Raw genomic sequence first — 23,948 nt, 5'->3', positions numbered from 1 at the left:
ATGATAAAAACAAGGTATCTTGATTAAATAATTATCATACCGGATAAGGTTATATTTTTCCACTCTAGTGTACACTGATGAACGCGATGTGGCAATTTTCCGGCATAGCCTGTGGCATTTCCATTAGAACACATGTATGTACGCCTTCAGAGTTTGAATATTTCACGAGGAGCCTGCTTGTCTTTTGACTGTTTCTTTTCCTTCACTGTAAGGGCAAATCTTGTTGACATATGGAGCTTTGGAGCTCAACTCTTCCAGTGACTTCTAGAGAAAGTTGATTTAGTCGAGGGAGGAGGGGATGAGTGAAGGCTATGTGTCTGTGTGTGTGTGAGAGAGAGTACGAGTATTCAGAGCGATGGCATGTGAATAAAGAGCGTAACGTTAGGCTGATAAACAGCTCGCCAAGCCCTGTTTGTTATTAATGCGCAGCTAGCGAGACAAATTGACGTTCAGTTGGTGAAATATAGGGCCAGATAACCAAGCCTTGCCCATCTTCTCACGCCTATCCTCAGATGGAAAACCTCCCTGCTATCGGTTACACAGATGCTAACATATTGAAAATAGGAAATACATATCTCTGAAGGTCACCAACCGAGGTAAGGTTGGAACAGGTCTACTGTAAATTATCATCATTTAAGACATAGGTTTGTGTATACAGTAGTCAGTCACAGCATTGCAAAGTCTGGTATTAAAGTAAATTATCTATATGTGTTTCATTGTATATCATGTAGCATGTATACATTATCAAATCAAATTGTATTTGTCACATGCGCCAAATACAACCTTACCATGAAATGCTTACTTACAAGCTGTAACGGCTTTCTTCCTGGGAAGGAGAGGCGGACCAAAACGCAGCGTGGTTAGAGTTCATGTTAATTTAATAAGGTAACTCAAACATGAACAGGATACAAAACAATAAACGTGAAAACCGAAACACTCCTAACTGGTGCATAAAATACAAAGACCGGAAACAACCACCCACAAATCCCAACACAAAACAGGCTACGTAAATATGGTTCCCAATCAGAGACAATGACTAACACCTGCCTCTGATTGAAAACCATATCACGCCAAACATAGAAATAGACAAACCAGACACATAACATAGAATGCCCATCCAGCTAACGTCTTGACCAACACTAAAACAACAAAAAAACTATGGTCAGAACGTGACAGGTGTGGACTCCGACCGCAAAACCTAAACCTATAGGGGAGGGTCTGGGTGGGCATCTGTCCGTGGTGGCGGCTCTGGCACTGGACATGGACCCCACTCCATAATTGTTTTAGTCCACCTCCTTAGCGTTCTTTGAGTGGTGACCCTCGCCGCTGAACTTGGTCTAGGAACCCTAACAAAGGGCTCCACTGGACCGAAGGGTAGCTCATGACCGAGGGGTAGCTCATGAATGAGGGGTAGCTCATGACCGAGGAGTAGCTCAGGACCGAGGGGTAGCTCAGGACCGAGGGGTAGCTCAGGCTGGTTGATGGCGCTGGCAGCTTCTGGCTGACTGGCGGCTCTAGCAGATCCTGGCTGACTGGTGGCTCTGGCAGATCCTGGCTGACTGGCGGCTCTGGAAGGTCCTGGCTGACTGGCGGCTCTGGAAGGTCCTGGCTGACTGGCGGCTCTGGAAGGTCCTGGCTGACTGGCGGCTCTGGAGGATCCTGGCTGACTGACGGCTCTGGAGGATCCTGGCTGACAGGCGGCTCTGGAGGATCCTGGCTGACAGGCGGCTCTGGAGGCTCCATGCTGACTGGCGGCTCTGGTGGCTCCATGCTGACTGGCGGCTCATTACAGACGGGAGACTCTAGCAGCTCTGGACAGACGGGAGACTCTAGCAGCTCTGGACAGACGGGAGACTCTAGCAGCTCTGGACAGACGGGAGACTCTAGCAGCTCTGGACAGACGGGAGACTCTAGCAGCTCTGGACAGACGGGCAGCTCAGGCGGCGCTGGGCAGACGGGCAGCTCCGGCAACGCTGGAGAGGAGGAAGGCTCTGGCAGCGCTGGACAGAGGAGCTCTGGCGCCTCGTGACTGAGGGGCGGAAGCTCCGGCAGCCCTGGACAGGCGGGAGACTCCGGCTGCGCTGGAGAGGAGGAAGGCTCTGGCAGTGCTGGACAGAGGGGCTCTGGCGCCTCTGGACTGAGGGGCTCTGGCACCTCTGGACAGAGGGGCGGAAACTCTGGCAGCGCCGGACAGGCGGGGACGCACTATAGGCCTGATGCGTGGTGCCGGAACTGGTGGTACTGGGCCGAGGACACGCACCTCAGGGCGAGTGCGGGGAGGAGAAACAGGGAGTACTGGGCTCTGGACACGCACAGGAAGCCTGGTGCGGGGGCTGCCACCGGAGGGCTGGTGCGTATAGGTGGGACTGGATAAACCAGACCGTGCAGGCGCACTGGAGCTCTTGAGCACCGAGCCTGCCCAACCTTATCTGGCTCGATGCCCACTCTAGTCCGGCCGATAAGAGGAGCTGGTATGTACCGCACCGGGCTATGCACCCGCACTGGAGACACCGTGCGCTCCACAGCATAACACGGTGCCTGCCCGGTCTCTGTAGCTCTCCGGTAAGCACAGGAAGTTGGCGCAGGTCTCCTACCTGGCTTCGGGACACTCCCTGTGTGCCTCCCCAATACATTTTTGGGGCTGACTCTCGGGCTTCCTACCGCGCTGCCATGCTCGCTTCACCAACCTCATTCTCCTGTAACCTTCCTCACACTGCTCCATCGAATCCCAGGTGGGCTCCGGCACTCTCCCAGGGTCGACCGCCCACCTATCTCTTTCCAAGTTGTATAGTCCAGATTCTGCTCCCATGTTCCGAAATCCTGACATCGCTGCCTCTCCTGCTCCTTGTAATGCCGCCTCTCTGCTTTCGCTGCCTCCAGCTCTGCTTTGGGGCGGCGATATTCCCCTGGCTCTGCCCAGCATCCTTTTCCGTCCAACTTGTCCTCCCATGTCCATGAGTCTTGTGATGCTGGCTGCTTCTCCTGCTGCCGCTGCCTGTTACCACGCTGCTTGGTCCTGTTGTGGTGGGTGGTTCTGTAACGGCTTTCTTCCTGGGAAGGAGAGGCGGACCAAAACGCAGCGTGGTTAGAGTTTATGTTAATTTAATTAGGTAACTCAAACATGAACAGGATACAAAACAATAAACGTGAAAACCAAAACAGTCCTAACTGGTGCATAAAACACAAAGACAGGAAACAACCACCCACAAATCCCAACACAAAACAGGCTACCTAAATATGGTTCCCAGTCAGAGACAATGACTAACACCTGCCTCTGATTGAGAACCATATCAAGCCAAACATAGAAATAGACAAACCAGACACACAACATCGAATGCCCACCCAGCTCACGTCCTGACCAACACTAAAACAAGGAAAACACACAAGAACTACAAGTCCTTAACCAACAATGCAGTTAAGATAATAGTTAAGAAAATATTTTCTAAATATATATTTTTTAAAGAAACACAATAAAATAACAACAAAAAGTCAATGTGCGGGGGTACAGGTAATTTCTACATAGGTAGGGGTAAAGTGACTATGCATAGATAATAAATAGTGAATAGCAGCATTGTAAAAACAAGGTGGTGTCAATGCAAATAGTCCGGGTGGCCATTTGATTATTTTATCAGCAGTCTTATGGCTTGGGGGTAGAAGCTGTTAAGGAGCCTTTTGGACCTATATTTGGCACTCCGGTACCGCTTGCCGTGCGGTAGCAGAGAAAAGAGTCTATGACTTGGGTGACCGGAGTCTTTGACCATTTTTTGGCCTTCCTCTGACACTGCCTAGCATATAGGTCCAGGATGGCAGGAAGCTTGGCCCCAGTGATGTACTGGGCCACACATAATACCCTCTGTAGCTCCTTACGGTCGAATGCAGAGACATACCAGGCAGTGATGCAACCATTCAGGATGCTTTCGATGGTGCAGCTGTACAACTTTTTGAGGATCTGGGGATCCATGCCAAATCTTTTCACTCTCCTGAGGGGGAAAAGACGTTGTTGTGCCCTTTTCACGACTTTCTTGGTGTGTTTTGGACCATGATAGGTTGTTGGTGATGTGGACAACAACAAACTTAAAATTCTCGACCCACTCCACTACAGCCCGTCGATGTGAATGGGGTCGTTATTCGGCCCTCCTTTTCCTGTAGTTCACTATCATCTCCTTTTTCTTGCTCACGTTGAGGGAGAGGTTGTTGTCCTGGCACCACACTGACAGGTCTCTGACCTCCTCCCTATAGGCTCTGTTTGTTGTCAGTGATCAGGCCTAACATCGTTGTGTCGTCAGCAAACTTAATGATGGTGTTGGATGCGTGCCTGGCCATGCAGTCATGGAGTAATGGAGGGAGTAAAGGAGGGGACTAACACGCACCCCTGAGGGGCCTCCGTGTTGAGGATCAGCGTGGCAGATGTATTGTTACCTAACCTTACCACCTGGGGGGCGGCCCATCAGGAAGTACAGGATCCAGTTGTAGACGGAGATGTTTAGTCGCAGGGTTCTTTAGCTTGGTGATGAGCTTTGTTGGCACTTATGGTGTTGAACGCTGAGCTCTATTGAATGAACATCATTCTCACATATGTTTTCCTTTTGTCCGGGTGGAAAAGGGCAATGTGGAGTGTGATTGAGATTGCGTCATCTGTGGCTCTGTTGGGGCGGTACGCGAATTGGAGTGGGTCTAGGGTTTCCAGGATGATGGTGTTGATGTGAGCCATAACCAGCCTTTCAAAGCACTTCATGGCTACCGACGTGAGTGCTATGGGTCAGTAGTCATGTAGGCAGGTTACCTTAACTTTTTTGGGTCTGTAGGAAAAATGCTGATGCACACTCAGATATCCTCCAGATCTTTTGACCTAGAGCTTCTCAATTTTGAGTCATTCTGTGACTGTTTGTGTCTGGTTATTGCTCCTAAAGGGCCCTTAAGAGAAATATTGAGATGAAGTTAGAGACATCTATGAGACATATATTGGACACATGAAGCTGAATTGAGATGATCGTTTTAGCAGTATTAGAGAAGTATGATCAGCAGAGGAGGTCTCATCATAGTACACCGTTGAGCTCGTTCTTGCCTCAGTTATTTAAAGGAGAAATAATGATAAGTTCCTGAGACAAGTTTGAGACCTTTATTAGACTAATGATCTTAGTCTGAGATTATCATTTCAGAAATATCTAAGAAGTATGAGCCATAAAGGAGATCTCTACATTGTATGTGCAAAGTCTCCTCCATGTCTCATTTATTTATCTTACAATTACTACAGGAGCTACACAATTGAGAATTGAATATGTTAGCATTCATTTGCAGAATGTTGAAAACAATAATAAAAACTGATACAGATATAGAAATGTATTTAGCATTGCTTATTATATTAACAAAGCATCTCACTTTTCATTACCAGCACAGATTGGGTTCCATTAACTGTAAGAACGTAAATAAAATGAATATACAGCATATGCTCTACCTGATTTGAAACGTTAGCTAAACCCAAAAAGAATACTGTAGCGATGAAAATAGGCAGTTGTCACCCACTAGATGTAGTGCACAAAAGTCTAACCTACATGTGACACCGGTAAGCCCATAACAGTATGTTCTTAAATGAACCTTATTGCAAATATGAACATTGCACATTGTACACAAACAAACATATTTTAGTACAGTCACTACTATGTATGTCCTGCTCTGGTCCTACATTTGATGATGAATGCCTTCTTCAGTTTGGCTTAATCGATTCCAGTCCAACCATCCAAGATAGCACATCGCAAGACGTAGGCTGGAATAAAGTTTCTAAAACATTTTATGAATATTTTGACAGATAACTCATAAATAACACATGACATTTCTACTCAAGGACTACCAGTATGCAAAACACAATTCTCATAAAACACAAACTTCTTGAAAGGACATTGGGGCTTTTGGCTTGTTTTTTCATTTTCTACCACATTCAGTACATAGGGTACCACAGTCGTACATAGGGTCCAACCGCTGGTGGGGTGGGGGTGGGGGGAATAGTAGCCCAGACCCATGATGAGCCTCATCGAGGCCGGTGTTGGGGTTGAGACTATGTGCGACACCGTACGAGGCCGCCAGAGCAGAAAACAGATCTAGTTGTAAATTCCCCAGTGCCACTGTCAAATATTTAAGATATCGTTTCCATAAACTTGACTTGATTGCAGTGATGAATTAGCAAATAACATATGTAAATCATTTTCATCAAGAATCAATAATAATTTGCTTAGCTTTGAGAAAATACTTACTTTGAATTCCACTGACCTTCTTCCGGTTGAGGACTCACTTCCCCTTGGGGATCTTGCTGTGGCGTCCAAAGGCAACTGAATTGACACATTCTTCCACTGAGAAAAAATTGTCAAAAAGCAAATGAAACAGACACAAGCAATCTCGCCTAGATGCCTGATGGATGGCATCAAGGATGAACAATGAGAGGAACATGCCACTGTCAGGAAACAACTATTGCTCGCCGGATGGCACTGATGGCCTGCTCTCAAACCTTCTTTTCAATCTGGTCTGGCTGCCCAATGTATTCAACAGTGGCCCTATAAAATCTGCCATCTGACCACTTGGCCAGAATGGCTACTCCTGACTTAAGATCTTGCAGCTATCTGATAGGAACGCCCTCTTCACCTAGAATATCAGATGTTTGGAAGATTTTTGCAGTGTATCCATCCTCAAACTTTACAAAAGCTATATGTCCTGACAGACAAATTGAGAAGAGGGAGAGAAAATGTTAAAGGCGGTCTGCCATGTTACTCAAAAGATCACTGGTTGAGACGTGAAAATTGACACAAATTTGCACATCATCATCATATTCTCCTGCATGGTGTTTATCCTACAGGTAGCAAACATTGATATGATTTCAGATTAGCGCAGTACTTATCAGAATGCTCATTTGGGTCCAATTCTGTAGACATATCCTGCACCTTCTTTGTGGGAAACCTTTGTCTCGTTGGAGGACAATTCTTCCTAGGCTTTGGCATGTCCATTCTGTAAATAGTAATTTCAATATGTTTGTTTTCAAGAGAATTTGGGGATTAAATTGTAACTTGCCTGCTATGACCAATTTATATAAATAAAAATTGTGCTGTTGAATTTCTGAACAGCCAGCTGCTAACCCGGCTGAAGCTAATGAAAATTATATATTACATATATTATTATTTCACCTTGGGGTACAATAATTTAATAGTTCACAGTGTATTCAGTTGATTACGATTCTTACCTTCTTTACATAGCAAATTCAAACTATCTGTGGCGAGGGTCCTCGTAGATCACTCATCATCAGCATCAGCAAAGCAATGATCTCAATCCAATCTCCAACTGCCATTCCCGCAGGTCTTTGACTGGCGTCCAATCACATTTCAAGTAAGGTCGTCCAATTAATTATATGTTCTTTGAAAAAAACATGAAACAGTATGCCTGGGTTGATTAACTAGTTGCTAGGGAGCAAATAGGCTTTATATGGTTTTACCAGGGAGCTCTTCTTACAAACCCATCGGGAAAAGTTGTGTCCGTGTTTGCAAGAGCTAACTAAGAAAGTAAAATACCTTTATCTGTTTGTATTAGTAATGAAAGTTTATCACATAATATCCTTCAATCGAGACCCCATATTCCATTCCAATATAGCATTAGCCTAGCAGGTAGCCTTATTATTTTGTTTTTGATATGCATGTGTTTATGCAAAACAACAACTCTAGTATTTCAGCATATCGGTGTACTGTGTATAAGGGACAAAATTCCTAACAATTTTATTTGGTAATGCATATTATTATTGCATCTTGTATCTTTATAAAATATGTTAGGACAACGTATCTTGATGATAATTGAGTGAGCAAACACATTGTAGCACTGGGCTTGCCGTAATTAGTTGTATCTCTATTGAATAATATTGGAGACTCAAAATGTCTAGGCCAGTGCCTAGTAGCCGATGGAGAAGAAATATGAATTAAGACATCGCTGGTTCACTTAAACGACCAAGAAGGACTGCACATTTGGTGAGTGGTGTGGCATTGCTTTGCCATATTTTAGCAGACACAATTTTTATAATAGTTTTTGTTTTACTCCCTGCAGCTTGCCCGCACGAATGGAACCCAACCACCCCATCAGGACAGATCGACGCACCAGCCCCTTCAGGACAGATCACACCCGTCCAATCAGAACAGAAGGCATCACCCCCATCAGGACAGAACACACCCGCTCAATCAGGACAGCACGACAGATGAACATTATTTAAGTTATACATTCTTATTCCACTTCCTATGTTTTATAGTAGCACCCTCTTGTACTAGAAACATATTTGCATAAACATCTAATTTGATTTTACCACTCCTGTGTGGTGTATTATCTTGCAAAGTTTTTTGAGACCCATGTGTACATTTCAGTGACAGTGCAACACAATGTTTTCTCAAGCATGGTTTTCAGGAAAAACTTTAGATTTTGTTGGAAGAAGAAAGATCTTTCTTCGAAGAAGTTTGCAGACAGCATGTACATGGGGGGGGGGGTGTCCTCTTAGTGAACCAGAAACATGGAACACATATGGGGTACCTATTTTTAAATAATCTACATTTTCAGTGTGGCCTTTTTATTTTATCATTAATGAATTGAGCTTTATTGAACGAACAAAAAGATAACATTTAAGATTTTTGCTGGTCTTTAGTATGGGGACTCAAAAACATCTATGGTTGCATTTCTTAGACCACTATGTAACACACTGAGTAAACTTCAAGAGGATGCAATTCATGTGCAACCGGCAGAGGACTCGTTTTTGTGCAAAGTGCTCACCACTGCTGGCACATGTGACTTGCCTGCCAAAGCAATAGTACTAAATACAGTGCAGTTCAATGGGAACTTTGGATGTTCGAAATGTGAGCAGACTGGAAAGACTGTGAAGACAGGGCAAAGGGAGCATGTTCATGCGTTTCCATTAGAAGAAATGGATCCAAAAAGGGCCACCTCGCACGCATTAAATATTTTCTGATGATGCTAAAATGGCCTATGAAGGTGTGAAGGGTCCCTGCTGTCTGAGCCAATTTAAAAGTTATGACCTAATCCAAAGCACTGTTATAGACGACGTGCACTCAGCTCTGTTGGGAGTGATGCGCCTTCTGACGCTTCCATGGTTTTCCACTTTTCTCAACAGCATGTCAAAAGAAACAAAATAAATAGACAAGTGATTGCAAGATATCCAACCATCATCCTTGACATGATATCCTCGATCAGGAGCATCTCGCAGGATGTTTTTAAGGCATCAGAATATCAGGCTCTTTTAACCTTTTTTGGACCTGTTGCTTTTCGTGATGTTCTTGGAATGCTTTACTACAATCACTTCCTCCTTCTAAGTGAAGCTATTTTCATTATTCTGATGGACTTCATATCAATACAACAGATTGATCATGCAGAGAAACTGCTATGGAACTTTTGCTCTATGGTGAGCGTGACCAAACTGCCAATATTCACCTTTTTGTGCACCTAGCAGACAGCGTCAGAGTCCTTGGCCCATTATGGACTCATTCATGTTTCAATTTTGAAGACAAAAATGGCTATTTGTTAAGGCTCATATATGGTACTCAAAATATACCCATGCAAATGGTCCATGCAGTCAAACTAATGCAGTCTATCCCTGCTATTTTGCAAATCATAAAGCCAGCTAATGCCATAGCTGGCTTTTACGCACGGATGACCAACGACCATAGTTTTTGGGACGAAAACAATGATAAGTCAAGAACAAACATAATTGGAGGCAAGGCACCTCTCTGCAATAGAAAAACATGCTGGTCTCCACATTAATTCACCATATTCAGTGAAGGCATTTTTACAGGGTACAAGTTAAGAGAACTCTTCTCACATCAAGGCATTATGGGAAAGGAAAAAGAAGGAACAATTTTACCGTTTTTTTTTCTAATGTAGCACAACTGAAGTATGGATTCTTCTTTAACTCTGATGAATTAGGTGACAAATGGGTATTTATTAGCGAGTATGAAATTGCAGGTGTTTCTTTGCTGCATGACACTGTAACATATGATACATGCTTTCATGTGTTGCCGCCATTGGAAACTCCTGTCAGCACATTTGTAATTGCCCTTGAGCAAGTTTTGGGCAAAGTTGCTTTCCTTGACTTGACATCTATGCCCGGTATTTTGTTTGCAGCATATTTCCCAAACACACTTGAGAAGGACTAGGTATACTCAACAATAACTTGTGTTGGAACAATATGAATGTGTATTGAATGATGAATTAATGGAAATAAATCATATCTGCTCCACTTTTGTGATTATTTTACACTTCAGCACCGCTTTGAGATCATGTAGAGATATGTCTGAGATGACATTTGCACGAATTGATCAGACCTGTAATAATTATTCTCGTATATAGTTCAGAGAACTCATACAGTGATCACTGTGAGACAGATCCATGTCTACTTCTCAGGAGTGACAATTGAGATGTATGAGAAAATGCACAACATCTCACTTTAGTATTGACTAGTGCTCTTTTGTATAGGAGATGGACACAGGTTATAAAGGAGATCTCATCTTGGATTATGCTTTCCTATGGGCGGGACTATGGATGTCTGCTTGAAACATGTAGGTTTTACAGACTCGGTCAGAGGGAGGTTGAAAATGTCAGTGAAGACATCAGCCAGTTGGTCCGCTGTACAGTTTCATACCTTACAGAAGCACATTGTATATCTACAATATTCTTCAGTCCAGGTTCTCCAATACATGTGAAACCTGTATTCCTTTCAGAGGGCAATACAAGGAGTCCCGTAAGTCCTGCAATATGACTCAGGACCAGCCATGTGTAGCTATGTTTCTTTGCTTCACAAATCCACTAGTTTCATTCAAACATTTGAATACAATACCCCAATAAACCTGACTACCATTTTGTTTCCTGAGGCAATAAACAGAGGAGAGATTTTAATTAGTGCGTCCATATACAGAGGTCCATATTGAGTCCAGAGAGGTTGTACTAGTTTGCTTTGTAATCACACAGGACCCGGCTACACACTCTCAGGGAAAGTCCTTAATATCAAGACAATTTTGAGATAATTTACCTGCAAGGGAAGTAAACAATTTAGTGCCGGCTTTTATCGACTGCAGCAAAATTGCTTATTGTGCAGGATGAAATGTAACTTGAGTAAAGTCCATTAAAGGTCCAATGCAGCAGTTTTTTTCTCAAAATCAACTCATTTCTGGGATAGAATTAAGTACCGTACTGTGATTGTTTTCCAATTGTAATGATACAAAAAGAAACACAAATAGATTCTTAGCAAATAACAATCTCTCAAGCAAGAATTTTGTTAAGACCATCTGGGAGTGGTCTAAGTGAGGAGGGGAAAAAGGAAAACGATATGTTATTGGCAGAGGTTTGGAACTCTCTTATTGGTCTATTAACTAAATAACCGCCTGGTGATGCCAAAACTACATCCCAACAAAACAGGCTGAAATTTCAGGCGGTCTTTTTAAACAGCTCTTACAATTTTTACAATTTCACCTTGTTATTCCAACATCAGTCTGGAACGCCATATACAATACAGGGATTTCAAATTTTTAACTGCACTGAGCCTTTAAAAGAGTGTGCAGAAGGGAGACACTCCCCCCCCCCTTCTCTTGTTTATTTTATTACTTTTCATCCCAGAAATCCTCTGTGGCTGTTATTACCAATAATAATTCAGTTACTGTAGGAGAAGAGAGGCAACGGAATTGACTAGGCGTTATTAAAAGAACCAGCCTAGATTTCACAACTTCCGTGCTCACACACACACACACGCACCTAGGCAGAGACTGACCTTTTATGCTGAGGGATCTGATGTGTTTCATGTGGGAATCCAGACAGCTGGCCATAGGGATCTCTTTACATGTATGTAATCTCCTTCACATGATAACGTGGACAAGGTTCTTTCCCTCTGGCTAAACCATGAGGTTGGGGAGGGCTGAGGAAATATCTTTACCATGCTTGATTATATTTGACCAACCGGCTTGATTCCGTCCTATGTAGCAAAACTTGAAAGTGTTTTTAAAATGGAAAAAGGAGACTCAAAGCTAGAAAATGGTCTATCGTACTCTCGTGACTTAATTAATCTGATGACTAATTTTTGTAATCCATTAACTATGTTTAATTGTTACCCAATTAAATTAATCATGTAACAATTAACTAATTTGGAATTTTGGGATCCATGGAAGAGTTTGTTTAAAGAGTCACCATCGCCCGAATTCAACTGTTAATCGTTACCTCTAATCATATCCAAATTCTGAACGTCGTAACCTCATGCATCTGCAAAAACCCCATGTTACTCATGATTCAGTACCAAATAATTGGATTGATTATTTACTAGCTAATTAAAATGATTAAACAGGATACCATACACACATAATACAGGTCCCTAGAGTACTTACAAAATATGGCAGCTTATACACAACAAATGAAGAGGGGTGGGGAGGAGAGAGAGAGGACACTTATCGACTGTCCTCACATCAATCACATTTATTTATAAAGCCCTTTTTACATCAGCCGATGTCACAGAGTGCTATACAGAAACCAAGCCTAAAAACCCAAACAGCAAGCCCTGTGGCTAGGAAAAACTCCCTAGAAGGGCAGAAACCTAGGAAGAAAGCTAGAGAGGAACCAGGCTCTGAGAGGTGGCCAGTCCTCTTCTGGAAAGGCAGGGTGGAGATTATGACAGTACATGGTCAAGATGTTCAAACGTTCATAGATGACTAGCATGGTCAAATAATAAGAATTACAGTGGTTGTAGAGGGTAAAACAGGTCAGCACCTCAGGAGCAAATGTCAGTTGGCTTTTCAGAGTTTGAAATAGCAGGCGCGGTGTAGAGAGAGTCAGAAACAGCAGGTCCTGGACAAGATAGCACGTCTGGTGAACAGGTCAGGGTTCCATAGCCGCAGGCAGAACAGTTGAGACTGGAGCAGCAGCACGACCAGGTGGACTGGGGACAGCAAGGAGTCATCAGGCCAGGTAGTCTTGGGGCATGGTCCTTGGGCACAGGTCATCCAAGAGAAGAGAGACAATTAGAGGGAGCATACTTAAATTCACACAGGACACTGGGAAAGACAGGAGAAACACTCCACATATACCAGACTCAACCTAGCCCCTGACAAACTATTGCAGCATAGATACTGGAGGCTGAGACAGGAGAGGCTGGAAGACACTGTGGCCCTGTCGGATGATAGACCCGGACAGGGCCAACCAGGCAGGATATAACCCCACACACTTTGCCAAGGCACAGCCCCCACACCACTAGAGGGATATCTTCCAACCATAAACTGACCTCACTGAGACAAGGCTGAGTATAGCCCACGAAGATATCCCCCACGGCACAAACCCGAGGGGGCGCCAAACCGGACAGGAAGATCCATCAGTGACTCAACCTACTCAAGTGACGCACCCGTCCTAAGGAAGGCATGGAAGAGCACCAGTAAGCCAGTGACTCAGCCTCGTAATAGGGTTAGAGGCAGAGAATCCCAGTAGAGAGAGGGGAACCAGCCAGGCAGAGACAGCAAGGGCAGTTCGTCGCTTCAGTGCCTTTTCGGTCACCTTCATACACCTGGGCCAGACTACACTCAATCATAGGACCTAATGAAGAGAGGAGTCTTCAATAAAGACTTAAAGATCGAGATGATGTCTCTGTCCCGAAGCAAGAACCAATTAGCCTGGAGCTAGCCTTTGCTAGGCCCATTTCCCGGCTAGCCGAAGACGTCCATCAGCCACTCCTTGGGCTTCATGACCTATTCTGCCAATTGGCCTGGACCCCTTTTACTGCCGACAGGAGCCCCGCCGATCCATCAAGACTGGACTACCGACGTAATCTGCCCGAGGGGGTTTTTCAACTGGCTCCTCCGTTGCAATGTCCCCTGAATGCCCATCTGCTAGCCACGTCCCGCTAGCTGTCTGGAGAATATCGGACTGTTAGCTGAAGAGGCCCATCGGACAAATTCTTTAGCCACTATACCTATTTTGCCAATTGACCCTTTTACCACACGGAGCCCTGCTGATCCACGATGACTGGACTGCCGACGTAACAGCACAAGGGGTCTACAACAGACTTCTTACTTCACGACGTCCCTCTAAGACCCTGCTGATAGTTTGTTAGCCCCGGACCGCTAGCTGTCTGAATCGCCATGTCTCCAGCCTGCCAAGCTACTCACTGGACCCCTATGATCGCTCGACTATGCATGCCTCTCCCTAATGTCAATATACCTTGTCCACTTCAGTTTTGGTTTGTGATTGCCTTATTTCACTATAGAGCCTCTAGCCCTGCTCAACACACCTTAGCTAACCCTTTAGTTCCACCTCCTACACATGCGGTAACCTCACCTGGTTTAAATTATGTTTCTAGAGACAATATATCTCTCATCATCACTCAATGCATAGTTTTACCTCCACTGTATTCACATCCTACCATACCTTTGTCGGTATATAATGCCTTGAATCTATCCTACCTTGCCCAGAAACCTGCTCCTTTTACTCTGTGTTCTGAACGTACCAGACGACCAGTTCTTATAGCCTTTAGCTATACCCTTATCCTATTCCTCCTCTGGTGATGTAGAGGTTAACTTCGAGATAGGGGGCGCTCTTTTAATTTTCGGATAAAAAAAGTTCATTTTAAACAAGATATTTTGTCATGAAAAGATGCTCGACTATGCATGTAATTGACAGCCTTGGAAAGACACAACTTTGACGTTTCCAAAACTGCAAAGATATTATCTGTGAGTGCCCCAGAACTAATGCTACAGGCGAAACCAAGATGAAGTTTCATACAGGAAATGCCCCAGATTCTGAAGGCGCTGTGTTCCAATGTCTCCTTATATGGCTGAGAATGCGCCAGGAATGAGCCTGCCCTTTCTGTCGTTTCCCCAAGGTGTCTGCAGCATTGTGACGTATTTGTAGGCATATCATTGGAAGATTGACCATAACAGACTACATTTACCAGGTGTCCGCCCGGTGTCCTGCGTCAAAATTATTGCGTAATCCCCAGGTCCATGCACGTTCCATTTCTTCAGAGAAGAAAGTCAACTGCCACGAAGGATTTATCATCGATAGATATGTGAAAAACACCTTGAGGATTGATTCTAAACAACGTTTGCCATGTTTCTGTCGATATTATGGAGTTAATTTGGAAAAAGGTTTGCGTTTTAATGACTGAATTTTCGGGGGGTTTTCTCAGCCAAACGTGATGAACAAAATGGAGCGATTTCTCCTACACAAATAATATTTTTGTAAAAACTGAACATTTGCTATCTAACAGAGAGTCTCCTCATTGAAAACATCTGAAGTTCTTCTAAGGTAAATTGTTTTATTTGAATGCTTTTCTTGTTTTTGTGAAAATGTTGCATGCTGAATGCCATGCTAGGCTATCAATACTGTTACACAAATGCTTGTTTAGCTATGGTTCAAAAGCATATTTTGAAAATCTGAGATGACTGTTTTGTTAACAAAAGGCTAAGCTTGAGAGCTAATAGATTTATTTCATTTCATTTGCGATTTTCATGAATAGTTAACGTTGCGTTATGGTAATGAGCTTGAGGCTGTATTCACGATCCCGGATCCGGGATAGCTAGAATCAAGAGGTTATTAATCCAGAACCCACAGTGCCTAGCTCCACTCCCATTCAACAGGCGCTCTCATTTGTTGACTTCTGTGACCGTAAAAGCCTTGGTTTCATGCATGTTAACATTTGAAGCCTCCTCCCTAAGTTTGTTTGATTCACTGCCTTAGAACTCTCTGCCAACCCAGATGTCCTAGCCGTGTCTGAATCCTGGTTTAGGAAGACCACCGAAAACCCTGAAATTTAGATAGGACTGCCAAAGGGGGCGGAGTTGCAATCTACTGCAGAGATAGTCTGCAGAGTTGTGTCTTACTATCCAGGTCTGTGCCCAAACAATTTAAGCTTCTACTTTTAAAAATCCACCTTTCCAGAAACAAGTCTCTCACTGTTGACGCTTGCTATAGACACCTTCTGCACCCAGCTGTGCCCTGGATATAATATGTGAATTGAATGACCCCCCCATCGATCTTCAGAGCTCACGCTGTTAGGTGACCTAAACTGGGAAAGCGTAACACCCCGGGCCATTCTACAATCTAAGCTTGATGCCTTTGATATCACAAATGATCAATGAACCTACCAGGTACATCCCCAAATCCACAAACATGGGCACCCTCATAGATATCATCCTAACCAACCTGCCCTCCAAATACACCTCTGCTGTTTTCAACTAGGGTCTCAGTGATCACTGCCTCATTGCCTGCATCTATAATGGGTCTGCGGTCAAACGACCACCCCTCATCACTGTCAAACACTCCCTAAAACACTTCAGCGAGCAGGCCTTTCTAGTCAACCTAGCCCGGGTATCCTGGATGGATTTTGACCTCATTCCGTAAGTAGAGGATGCCTGGTTATGCTTTAAAAGTGTTTTCCTCACCATCTTATATAAGCATGTCCCATTCAAAAAATGTTGAATCAGGAACAGGTAAAGCCATTGGTTCATACCAGACCTGACTGCCATTGACCAGCACAAAAACATCCTGTGAAGTACTGCATTAGCATTGAATAGCCCCCGCGATATGCAACCTTTCAGGGAAGTTAGGAACCAATGCACACATGCTGTTAGGAAAGCCAAGGCTAGCTTTTCAAACAGGAATGTGCATCCTGTAGCACAAACTCCAAAATGTTCTGGGTCACTGTAAAGTCCATGGAGAATAAGAGCACCTCCTCCCAGCTGCCCACTGCACTAGGAAACTCCGTCACCACCGATAGATCCACGATAATTGAGAATTTCAATAAGCATTTTTAGACAGCTGGCCATGCTTGCCACCTGGCTACCATGGTCAACAGGCCTGAACCCCCACAGAAACTTGCCCAAGCATCCATTTCTCCTTCACCCAAATCCAGATAGCGGATGTTCTGAAAGATCTGCAAAATCTGGACCCCTACAAATCAGCCTGGGCTAGACAATCAGGACCCTCCCTTTCTAAAATGATCCGCCTAAATTGTTGTAACCCCTATTACTAGCCTGTTCAACCTCTTTTGTGTCGTCTGATATCCCCAAAGATTGGAACGCTACCTGGCTATGGCCGATTTACTGCCTTACCCCCTTATCCTTCCTCATTTTCACACTGTATATAGACTTTTTCTATTGTATTATTGATTGTGTTTGTTTATTCCATGTGTAACTCTGTTGTTGTCGCACTGCTTTGCTTTATCTTGGCCAGGTCACAGTTGTAAATAAGAACTTGTTATAAACTAGCCTACCTGGTTAAATAGGGTTGACATTTAAGAAAAGTACAAATCAATTAAAAAAACCTCAAAAAACAAAAACGCAGTCATTTTTCTGTAAATTAAAATTTGCTATCGTAAATGTTTGCAACACCTCCACCTACGGGATGCGCAGAGTATATGGTCACTAATGTAACCAGGAGGAGAGGCCTCATTTAACAGAGTAAAATCAGGTTTAAGCCATGTTTCAGTCAGGCCAATGACATCAAGATTATGATCAGTGATTAGTTAATTGACTATATGGTCAGAAAGTGACCACACAACCTAAACCTATAGGGGAGGGTCTGGGTGGGCATCTGTCTGCAGTGGCGGCTCTGGCGCTGGCCTAGTAATCCTAACAAAGGGCTCCACTGGACTGAGGGGTGGCACCGGACTGAGGGGCAGCTCGGGACTGAGGGGCAGCTCGGGACTGAGGGGCAGCTCGGGACTGAGGGGCAGCTCCGGACTGAGGGGCAGCTCCAGACTGAGGGGCAGCTCCAGACTGAGGGGCAGCTCCAGACTGAGGGGCAGCTCCAGACTGAGGGGCAGCTCCGGACTGAGGGGCAGCCCTGGACTGAGGGGCAGCTCCGGACTGAGGGGCAGCTCCGGACTGGCTGACAACTCTTGCGGATCCTGGCTGACTGGCGGCTCTGGCGGATCCTGGCTGACTGGCGGCTCCTGGCTGACTGGCGGCTCCTGGCTGATCCTGGCTGACTGGCGGATCCTGGCGGCTCTGGAAGATCCTGGCGGCTCTGGAAGATCCTGGCTGACTGGCGGCTCTGACGGATCCTGGCGGCTCTGGCGGATCCTGGCGGATCTCGGCTGACTGGCGGCTCTGGCGGATCTCGGCTGCATGGCGGCTCCGGAAGATCCCGGCTGACCGGCGGCTCCGGAAGATCCCGGCTGACCGGCGGCTCCGGGACCCCGGCTGACCGGGGCTCTCCGCAGACGGCTCCCTGCTGCAGACCTCCGGCTGCTCTGGACAGCCGGGAGACTCCGGCTGCTCTGGACAGCCGGAGACACTCCGGCACTGCTCTGGACAGCCGGGAGACTCCGGCTGCTCTGGACAGCCGGGAGACTCCGGCTGCTCTGGACAGCCGGGAGACTCCGGCTGCTCTGGACAGCCGGGAGACTCCGGCTGCTCTGGACAGCCGGGAGACTCCGGCTGCTCTGGACAGCCGGGAGACTCCGGCTGCTCTGGACAGATGGGAGACTCCAGCTGCTCTGGACAGATGGGAGACTCTAGCTGCTCTGGACAGATGGGAGACTCTAGCTGCTCTGGACAGATGGGAGACTAGCTGCTCTGGACAGACGGGCAGCTCAGGCGGCGCTGGGCAGACTGGAGACTCCGGCAGCGCTGGAGAGGAGGAAGGCTCCGGCAGCGCTGGAGAGGAGGAATGCTCCGGCAGCGCTGGACAGGCGGGAGCACCTGTAGGGATGATACGGAGAGACAGCCTGTTGCGGGGGGCTGCCACAGGAGGGCTGGTGCGTGTAGGTGGTACTGGATAGACCGGACCGTGCAGGCGCACTGGAGCTATTGAGCACCGAGCCTGCTCAATCTTACCTGGTTGAATGCTCCCGGTCGCCCTGCCAGTGCGGCGAGGTGGACTAGCCCGCACTGGGCTGTGCAGGAGAACCGGGGACACCATGCGCAAGGCTGGTGCCATGTACGCCGGCCCAAGGAGACGCACTGGAGACCAGATGCGTAGAGCTGGCTTCATGGCACCTGGCTCGATGCCCACTCTAGCCCGACCGATCCGAGGAGCTGGTATGTACCGCACCGGGCTATGTGCCCTCACTGGGGACACCGTGTGCTCCACAGCATAACACAGTGCCTGCCCGGTATCTCTCGCCCTCCAGTAAGATCAGGGAGTTGGCGCAGGTCTCCTACCTGGCTTCGGCACACTTCCTGCCACCCCCCCCAATAAATTTTGGGGCTGACTCCCGGGCTTCCATCCACGCCGCCATGCTGCCTCCTCATACCAGCGCCTCTCCGCCTTCGCTGCCTCCAGCTCTTCTTTAGGGCGGCGATAATCTCCTGGCTGTGCCCAGGGTCCTTTCACGTCCAGGATCTCTTCTCAAGTCCATTTTTCCAAACAGTGCTGCCTCTCTTGCGGTTGCTGCTGCCTCTCCTGCTGTTGCTGCTTTTCACCACGCCGCTTGGTCCTGTTGTGGTGGGTGGTTCTGTAACGGCTTTCTTCCTGGGAAGGAGAGGAGGACCAAAATTCAGCGTGGTTGAAGTTCATGGTTCTTTAATAAGAGACACTTAACATGAACAAACTACAAAACAATAAACAGGGCTGTTTCGGTTTTGCCACATCTGGTGCATAAAACACAAAGACAGGGAACAACCACCCACAAATCCCAACACAAAACAGGCTACCCAAATATGGTTCCCAATCAGAGACAATGACTAACACCTGCCTCTGATTGAGAACCATATCAGGCCAAACATAGAAATAGACAAACTAGACACACAACATAGAATGCCCACCCAGCTCACGTCCTGACCAACACTAAAACAAGGAAAACACACAAGAACTATGGTCAGAACGTGACACTATAACTGCCTTGGAAGTGAGGGATCTAACATTAAGCAGCCCTATTTTGAGATGTGAGATATCACAATCTCTTTCAAGTATGACAGGAATGGAGGAGGTCTTTATTCCAGTGAGATTACTAAAGTGAACACCGCCATATTTAGTTGAGCCCAACCTAGATTGAGGCACAGACAGTCTCAATGGGGATAGCTGAACTGACTACACTGACTGTGCTAGTGGCAGACTCCACTAAACTGGCAGGCTGGCTAACAGCCTGCTGCCTGGCTAACAGCCTGCACCCTCTCATAGTGGAGCTAGAGGAGTTAGAACCCTGTCTATGTTCATAGCTAAAATGAGAGCACCCTTCCAGCTAGGATAGTCTGTCACTCCTCAGCAGGCCAGGCTTGTTCCCATTTGTGTGTGAGTCCCAGAAAGAGGGCCAATTATCTACAAATTAGTTACTTGATGTCAATCTTTCTAGCTAATTTACACGCTGAAGCTGTGTGACCTCTGAATGTTTCATCCTAACATCGTTGGTGCCGACGTGGATAACAATATCCCTTTACTTACCAGTTTTAGCCTTAGCCAGCACAATATTCAGGTTAGCCGTAATGTCAGTAGCCCTGCCCCCTGGTAAGCAGCGTAGTATTATGGTCCGTCTTTGATTCGCTTTTCTCAATATCTGACTAAGGGCAGCTAATCAGTGATTGTCTGGTTAGTGCACTTCTAGCCTACGCCTCATGTGGATTATTCAGGATCCAGATAACTTTACATGCACAGCAGCAACCTGGCCATGTTTTGGTCTGGTATGTTAATTCTTAGCCAGTCCTTTTATGCACTCTGGTCAAAAAGGACTGTGCCATCACACTAACAAGCTCTTCTGACCTCACTTGGGGCATGGCTACTTAATGTGCTAAGGATATGATTAGAAGTTATCTTATGACAACTAAAATCACATTCCTATCTTGTGAAACACATTCATATCACAGACAACATATTGGATGGAAACAGATAAAGGGGTATCCTTCCCAAATTACAGTATTTTCAAGAGTGTTCTTCATCTCTCCACTGACCATTCCCTAAATTCTTTGTTAGAATTTGTGTTCCAATGTCCACTATTTGGACATTGTTTTGGGCAGACAGTCTCTAGAGACAAGGCAGTCCTTTAGCAAATACTGGAGGGTAAAGAGTGAAAGTTTCCCCTCTGAAGATTTACAGCAGGGTGTGAACGGTGATCATCCAGCAGCTCCCCCTCTCCTCTCTGTGGGAGAGAGAGAGAGGCCTGGTTACTGAGCTGACAAGGTACAAATCTGTTGTTCTGACCCTGGACCAGGCAGTCAACCCACTGTTCCTAGGCCATCATTGTAAATAAGAATTTGATCTTAGCTGACTTGCCTAGTTAAAAAGTTTTTTTTTTTAATTCATGAGTGTTGGTGGGCTTGGACCATGTTGGTGACGTGGACACCAAGGAACTTGCAGCTCTCATCTGCTCCACCACAGCTCCATTGATGACAATGGGGGTGTGCGTGGCCCTCCTTTTGCTGTAGTCCACAATCATCTCCTTTCTCTTGATCACGTTGAGGGAGAGGTTGTTATCCTGGAACCAAACTGCCGGCTCTCTCACCTCCTCCCTATAGGCTGTCTCATCGTTGTCCGTGATCAGGCACTACCACTTTAAAATCGGATCTCATCCAGTTTATTATCCAATGATTGCATGTTAGCTAATAGGACTGATGGTAGAGGGGGGTTGCCCATTCACCGTCTGATTTCTACAAGGCACCCTGACCTTTGACCCCTATATCTTCTTCATGCGAATGACGGATTTGGGTCTTGTCTGGGCTCTGAAGTAAATTCTTCACTTCTTACTCGTTAAAAAAAAATTCTTCCTGTACAAGGTGAGTAATCGCTGTTCTGATATCCAAAAACAGAAAAAGTGGCAGCCATCTCCTCTGGTGCCATAATTTCCCAGCGTGCAATGAAAACGACTTGACAAAATTAGAAACGTATAATACCTGAAAATGTAGCTACTCTTACCGTATTTATAGATGAACGCTTCGCCCTCTGTTATCGATGCCATGGTTGCCCTTAGTTTGAAGATGTCATCCAGAGTCAGGTGTTTTATACAACAGCCTTCTGTTCTCTTTTGGACTCTCTCCGCATTTGGCAATCTCTCCCTCTACTGGGCATTCCACTCTGTCCAAAACGGTAAACTTCTTCCGTGATAACGGCACTGTTGATTGTCATTTCTTCCCCACCATTGTCATCAGAAGACTCAACAATGTCGGTTTCATTATTTTTTTTAACCTAAAATCAGGGATTTCCTCATTGTATGATTCATTTTCAGAGTCAGCATGGCTTGATCGTCCTCCAGAAAGTAGTCAATCACAACTTTTTTACAATGATCTTTGTCAATTAGAACTATTAACTTCAGGGCAACAATGTTGAGAGCAATATTAAAACTTTCAGTTCATGATACCTTTCAAAAAAAGCTGCGGTAGAGAGGATTATCCCACATACTGAGCAGCTCATGTTATAGAAAGAAGCACGCTACATGGCAGACAATCCGAACATCTCTCATCATGTCCAGCCAATTCATTATCTCAGCCAATCATGGATGGCGGGAACGTTCCTGTGTTTTTCTGTGGCTAAACCAACTAGTCTCGTAATTTAGCAATTGTATTAGTATTTACAGATAACATATGTAATTAAGGCACATTAAAGTTCACAAGTTCCAGAATGCATTTCTGCCCAAATTCGTTTTAAATGCCTATCTTGTGAAGTAGTGATGTGCAACAAGTGTCTAGCTTCTTGAAATGGTTCACATATGAGGATCTCTTTAGGAGAAAAGGCGTTACCATCATGACTCCTAACCCACTTGGTGCATCTTCTATTTTGATCTCCATTTGATCCATGAGATTAGCTTAAAAGATGATCCATTATATTCAGAAAATAGCTGAGTAACTGCTGTAGGAATGGAAATATATGTCCTCAAACATGGAAAGAAGGCCGGAGGAGGCGAGATTAGGTGGGACAATTCTAGCCAATGAGAGGGCAGATACGCATGAGAACAACACGCACAACACTGATATGAAGTTGTTTTTTCAAAGTTAAAGAAATTTCAGTGCATTCGAAACAACCTAACCATTACGAAACATCAAATTTGTTAACCCTCTAGCTTCACCTCTTCTATTCAATCAGATAAGACTCACATAGAAAATTAGGAATTAAAAAATGTTGTTGACCAAATTCAACATTTACCTTTTCGTATACATATTTTGGGTGGTAAAAACCCTCTCACTTTGCCTCTTCCTCTTTTAGCTTCCATGCCAGGGAATGTTTGTTCACCTTAAGTTTATTTCCACAGGTGCTTCTGGAGATGCTGCTTATTAATTAATCCAATTTATTCATAAGTTTGTTTATTTCTCAGGGACCATGCACAATTTATACATAGCACAAGAGTTTGGTCATTTGCAAGCTAATTTGCATCTGTGGTCCCCAGGCAGGAACATAGCTAGCTTGAAGATAAATCATATATGGTCCTGTATTATCATGATAAAGAACCTACCCTGGAGTTTTGCTAAATTCCACCATATTGGGTCTAATCATTTGTACCGCATAACCCCTCAGACTGCAAGACCTAACTCACCATAACACAAAAAAGTTATGTTAGGGTCATGACGTAATTATCTCCAACACTAGCCAAACACAGTCAACTATGTGCTACGAAGCATGTTTTCCTTTAATATTATGACCGTGTAAGTTACTGTTAGTTAGTGTTACTGTGTTTAGCTACTGTGTTGACTGTCTAAGTCCATGCTCATCCTCTGTCTGGCTGCCCGAACAGTGCCATGACTGTGAGGGTAATTACATAAATATGAAACTGGGAGAGGATCCCTCTGACAGGAGCTGTCCATGGGGAGGCAGGGGGGGGGGACAATGCTGCTAATGAATTTTGATGGATGGGGAATTCATAAGCACTCTACTGTGCGTACCAACCACCCAATGCTCAGGATGCTGCAAATTCCTGTACTGCTATAGACAGACTCCTCATCGCCAAGTATTGTACGTTTTGGGACGGGAAAATCAAACAGAACATTAATCTAACATCTAGTTGTTTAATCATTCATATTTTAGGCAGG

The sequence above is a fragment of the Oncorhynchus gorbuscha genome, linkage group LG15 (assembly GCF_021184085.1).
Source record: "Oncorhynchus gorbuscha isolate QuinsamMale2020 ecotype Even-year linkage group LG15, OgorEven_v1.0, whole genome shotgun sequence".
In the NCBI taxonomy this organism is placed as follows: domain Eukaryota; kingdom Metazoa; phylum Chordata; class Actinopteri; order Salmoniformes; family Salmonidae; genus Oncorhynchus; species Oncorhynchus gorbuscha.
This window is presented reverse-complemented; position numbering follows the sequence as displayed.